The sequence below is a fragment of the Sus scrofa genome, chromosome 6, assembly GCF_000003025.6.
Source record: "Sus scrofa isolate TJ Tabasco breed Duroc chromosome 6, Sscrofa11.1, whole genome shotgun sequence".
Taxonomy (NCBI): domain Eukaryota; kingdom Metazoa; phylum Chordata; class Mammalia; order Artiodactyla; family Suidae; genus Sus; species Sus scrofa.
This window is the reverse complement of record NC_010448.4, coordinates 57469882-57476113: the sequence shown is the minus strand read 5'-3', so window position 1 is coordinate 57476113 and position 6232 is coordinate 57469882. Positions and strand designations below refer to the sequence as shown.

At 47.4% G+C, this 6232-nt stretch overlaps 1 pseudogene; it reads right to left on the bottom strand.

Annotated features, from left to right (window-relative positions):
- Positions 1935-3092, bottom strand: LOC110261369 (annotated as a pseudogene).

Here is a 6232-nt window from a genome sequence, read left to right as displayed (position 1 = left end):
GCTGTGAGCTGTGGTGTAGTTCGCAAGTGTGGCTCAGATCCTGCATTGCTGTGGCTGTGGCATAGGCCAGCAGCTACAGCTCCGATTTGATCCCTAGCCTGGGAACCTCTATATGCCAAGGGTACAGCCCTAAAAAGCAAATATAAATATATAAATATATATATATATATATATATATATAAGTAACACAAACACACACGATTACTATTCTTGGTTCCATGGTTTCTATAAATATTGTCACACTGAACTTACACTCTAGTGGAAGTGATTTCCACCAGGGACACGTGAGAGAGAAATTTTCTTGTTAGTAGATATAAATCTATTGCATTTGCTAAAATACCACAAATTATTCCACAGAGGAGTTCCCGTCGTGGCTCAGTGGTTAACGAATCCAACTAGGAACTATGAGGTTGTGGGTTCAGTCCCTGGCCTTGCTCAGTGGGTTAAGGATCGGCGTTGCTGTGGGCTGTGGTGTAGGCTGGCAGCTACAGCTCTGATTCAACCCCTAGCCTGGGAACCTCCATGTGCCACGGGTGCGGCCATAAAAAGATAAAAAAGTTATTCCACAGAGATTATCAGTGAACACTTGTTATTTAGTGTGAACTCTCTGGATGGTTCTGAGATAGGTGGTTGCTGCACCACCACGATTGCACTCTCTTTGTAGCTGAATCACTATTACTAGGAACTAAATATTTGTGCCTCTCCAGACGCACATGTTGGGGGTCAATCCCCAACATGATGATGTTTGGAGGTGTGGCATTTTGGGTGATTAGGTTAGTTGAGGTCATGGTGGTATAGTTTTCATTTGGGGATTAGCCCTTATAAGACTAGAGCTGTCTCCCTCTCAGCCATGTAAAATACTACAAGAAGGAGCTGTCTTGCAGCTATGCAAAATACCAGAAAAAAGGTGTTTCTCTGCAAACCAGGAAGAGGAGCATTGGAAGAGATGGAATCTGTCAGCAACTTGACCTTGCATGCCCAACGGCTGAGATCACCCTTAAGACAAAATGATATTATCTCACTTCACAAATCAACACTAGACAGTCCAACTAATAGACAGGCCATATATAGATTCTTCCCCAAGGCATACAATGGTCTCTTTCTAGTTTCATCAAACTAGGATCCGGTGATGGTTTAAGGATGATATTTTGTTGTCTTGATTCTAGTTCCTTTAGTCTAGAGCAGAGGCCACCCTTTTCCTTATGTGGTACTGACACATTTGAAGACTGCACACCCATTGTTTGCAGAATGCCCCTCAGTGTGGTTTCTCTGTTTCCTTCCTCCTTAGGTCGCAACACATTTGAGTAGAATTACCACACACAGAGGATGGTGGGGATTTCTTAGTGCACAGCCTCACAGGCAAAGGTCATGCCTACTTTATATTATGATGGAGGTGAAGACAGGCAGCAGAAGCTTGAGTTGATGAGGTGATGATTGGGAGTGTGGGCCTTGGATTGGTTCATCTGCACAGAGGAGGGATGTCCCATGAAGCCCTTTTCCATGTCTAAGAATTGTCAAGTCAGAGGACCGGCAGTCTCTCCCTAGTCAGGAAGGTCAAGCCCCAAGAATATAAAACAAGAGTTTTAGTAAATATTATTGTCCCTGTGATAAATGGATGGCAAACAGAGCAAGACGGAGATGAATAAAACACAGAACGGAGAGTCTGTCAGAACAAAAATCAACTGAGGTCCAATGAGACCTTTCTCTTCTTCAGAACAGTCCTGCCTCTTCCTCTCTTTCCTGAATCTCTGTCCCTATGCTGGATGATATAATTCCAGGTCCAGGTTGAAGGCCTGGGATGACATTAGAGGTAGAGAAAGAGAACCTAAAGTGAAGGGAATTCCTTGGGTCTCAGAGGTAGCTTTGGAGATGTTGGGTGTAGCACACATCTCTCTTTGTAGAACTGTCGTGTCCTCTGCTCCTGGTATGAGTCACTAACATAGCCAAGCATGGCTTCCTTGGGGTCTGGAGAGAGTGAAGTCATGGTTCATGAGCAGAAAGGGGCTGACAATTGAAAAACACACAGAAATTAGGGCAGTAATATTCCTCAGCCACCAGCTGGGATTCTGAAAGAGCAATCACAACGTGAAAGATGGAGGCCAGGGTGTGAAAACACACGAAGGTGCTCACCAGGGCAAGGATGCTTCGGGTGGCTCTGGACTCAGCGGAGGATCTGGGAGACACATGAACCCTGTGAATGTGTTGGAGGTGCTGCCTGTGCCTGTACAGGGTGGAAACCATGGAGCCACTGGCCCGGAGGATGAGCACAGAAAATGAAACTTCCGGGAACACTATCAATGCTGCATAAAATGAGCCTGTGATTTTCTCATGATCTATGGCAACACAATATCCCAAATCTCTTTTCTTTGTGATGTTTGCACTGCCCCATTTGCCAGAGACATACAACATATATCCAGGAAAAATGGAACTTACAAGCATATATCGGATCTAGTAGAGAGAAATGGAGAAGCCAATGTACTTTGGGGCTTTGACTTTAAGAGTCTTCCAACAGGAGTGCATGGGGCTGATCATGATGGTCTGGAACACACTCAAGAGGCAGATGGAGCCAATGGACACAGCCCTGCCGACTCTCTGAATGTACAGAAGAAGTCTGCAGGCAAAATCATTGAGAAAAATGTTTCAACCCCAAAGCTGCCGTTGTGTGAGCAACTCCTTTCAAGAGAATGACCAAGGAGTTGGCGAGACAAGTGCTTAAGAATCACATCTGTGGCTCTCCTCCTGCATTGAGGTAAAGGAAGAGGTAAAGGTAAAGAAGGGAGACATAGGAGTTCCCATCGTGGCGCAGTGGTTAACGAATCCGACTAGGAACCATGAGGTTGCGGGTTCAATCCCTGGCCTTGCTCAATGGGTTAAGGATCCAGCGTTGCTGTGGCTCTGGTGCAGGCCAGAGGCTACAGCTCCTATTAGACCCCTAGCCTGGGAACCTCCATATGCTGCGGGAGCAGCCCAAGAAAGGGCAAAAAAAAAAGACCAAAAAAAAAAAGGGAGACATTGCCCAGAATTCCAGTCCCAGACTGTGACATGAAGATTATTCCTACCACCAAACCTCTGGAGGCTATTTTTTCATTCATGTTGCTTTTCTTTAAATCATGGAACACTCATTCTTCTGAACATGATGTGTCAAGGATGGTTTTTGACACCAGGAGTGACATAACTTGTATGCTCTTTCTGGTTTGCAAAGATTTCACAAGACAGGGAGTGATGGAGAGACAGATGGTATATTTCATGGAAAAGTCAGCAATAAGGATGAAGTGGCAGTAACCTGGTTGAAGCAACGACAACTGCAAATAAACCGAAAGAAAGCAAAATACAACATTTTAAAATAAGCTGACATTTGGGGTTCCAGTCGTGGCTCAGTGGTTAATGACTCCAACTAGGAACCATGGGGACGCAGGTTCAATCCCTGGCCTTGTTCAGTGGGTTAAGGATCTGGCCTTGCCATGAGCAGTGGTGTAGGTCACAGATGCAGGTCGAATCCCTTGTTGCTGTGGCTGTGCTGTAGGCCAGCAGCTACAGCTTTGATTCGACCCCTAGCCTGGGAACCTACTTATGCTACCTAAATAAATAAATAAGCTGACATTTGGAAGCCAGATAAGCAAAAAAGAAAACCTCAGTCACTGCCCACATCAACAAAGAAATCTATGCTGAATAGATTCCATTGCTAATTTTCAAAATTGTGTAATTTTAGAAGAAAGTGAATTTCTACTTTTTAACTAAAAATATATTCTAAACACCACAAAACATGGTGAAATGACTTTAGCCAATATTAAAATTCTCTCTCTCTCTCTCTCTCTCCTGTCCTGCCCCACTCTACACTGTGTCTCCCCAACCTCTAGGGAGAGGTTGATTACCGTCAAACTTTAAGTATTTCTGCCTCTTTCTCCCCCACCTCTGCTCCTGCTCTGCCCTCGGGGTCACAGCCCGTCTATCCCTTATCCACTCCCTCCCCACTCTCCAGCACCCACGCGGGCTCCGCGTCCTTCCTGCTCTCTCTTCCTCGGCTCTTCTTGTCACCCTCCCTCCTCTTTCTCTCCCAGCGCCACGATGCTCTGAAGCCAGGGTTCCACCACCTTCCATCCTCTCCCAGACTCTCCGGTGAAGCGCGTCCCCGCTGTTACACGTCTTCCCACCGCGGACACAGGGCCCCTCTATTTGCTCTCCAGTTCCGAGAAATCCGGCTTTTTCATTTACTTTTCCATTTTAAGGGACCTGCTACTTTCAAGAATTAATCACGTTCATTTTAGTCTATTCTACAAGCCTCTCAGCATCGTCTGTTTCCCTAAGTTCTACCTCATACTTTTCTCCTGTTTTTCTATTCCCTGTACCTGTCTCTGCTTCTCCTGATACCCTCGCCCACGTATTTAGAAAGACGGTCACTGAATAAGGTGCCCGCCTACAGGAAGAGACCATTTTCCAGCCGGTAGAATCTGACTCTGAACACTGGGTGTCACACGGTGCCCAGGTCACCTCCGACTACGCAGGAGAGCTCTGAGGAGCAAAAGGACCAGCCTGGGGCGACGCGGGAGCTGCAGGGAGGGTGTCTCAGGAGAAACCGGGCTCCAGAATCCCAGGAGCAGGGCGAGGACGCGGCCCCTCCGGGAGGGGGAGGCCGGCGCTGCCTCCAGGGGCGGGGGGCGAGGTGGGGGCGCGGGTCCTCCTCGGGGAAGTGGACTTTACGTGGGGTTGGGGGGATGGAAGTAGTAAAGGGTTTTTAAGCAGGAACATATCTCGAAACGCAGCGTCTATGTGGACATCAGGCAGAAAAGTCAAAGGCAGAGACTGGCCTCAGAGCGATTTCAAACCCAAAGGAAAACATGCCCGACCCAGAACGGCGACGTCCGGAATTGCTCCGGGTGGAGACGCCGCTGCTGGGATAGAAACTCCAGGTTCACTCGCAGGAGCTGCGAGGACACAGCAGCCAAATTACACAAGAAAAGAGAAACAAACGCTCTGCGTTCTGACCTTTACGTCGTGCGCTTCTGCTTCAAATTCCGGAGCAAAGCCTCTGCGCCGCGAAGAGGCGGGACTTCCGGGGGGCGGGACCTGGGCGGGGCGCTATCGGCGCGGGGCGGGGCCAGGAGCGACCCCAGGGCAACACCTGAGCCGGAAAGGGCGGGGTCCTGAAGGTGATGCCTTGCAACCTGCTGACTTTAAGGGACCGTCTGTAACAGACTTAAGGTAAACGCTTAACATTGTGGGGGCCAGTTACTTAGGAAATGAAGACATGTCCTCTGAAGAGAGAAAAGTTTTCCATAAAAAGCTACCATCAAGAACAGAGTTCCCCTTGTGGCATAGCGGGTTAAGGATCTCCTTGTCCCTGCAGGGGCTCTGTCACTGATGTGGGGTGGGCTTGATCCCGGCCCGGGAACTTCACATGGAGGGTTCTGGGGAAAAAAATGAAAATTACTGAGACTGTACGGAGGTCAAGCCCCAAAGCAAACAAAGACGCTCTGCTCACGCATGATATTCCAAGGTTCTGGTGACCGCCTTCCTGAAACACAAAACCAGTATCGGTAACGATGTGGAGAAAAAGGAACCCACTTAATCAGTTGGTAGCAATGCAAATTGGTGCAGCCGCTGTGGAAAATTGGATGGAGTTGTCTCAAGAAAATAAAAATAAAGAAGAAAATAAAAATAGAACTATCATATGACCCCGTAGTTCCACTCCTGGCTTTTGTTTTTTAATAAGGCTGCATCCACTGCATGTGGAGGTTCCCAAGTAAGGGGTAGAAACCAAGCTATAGCTGCCAGCCTACACCACAGCCACAGCAACACTGGATTCCAGCGTTGCCTGCAACCTACCCTACAGCTCATGGCAAAGCCAGGATCCCCAACCCACTGAACAAGGCCAGGGATTGAACCCTCATCCTCATGGATACTAGTCAAGTTTGCTAACCACTGAGCCACAACAGGAACGCCTCATTCCTGGGTTTATGTTGGAAAAAAGCACAGGGTTATAAAATAGGGGATAGTGTTTTTTGTTTGTTTGTTTTTTCAGCAGAGAGCACTGAGTGTGGAAATTCCCAAGCCAGGAATTGAAACTAAGCAACAGCGACCTGAGCTGCTGCAGTGACAATGCCAGGTTCTTAACCTTCTGTACCACAAGGGAACTCCTGATGTTTTTTTTTTTTTACTCAACTAACACAATAGCTTAATTATGAGGAAAATATATGCCCTTTTGTGAAATTATGTACAAAGTATCTTTTGCTCT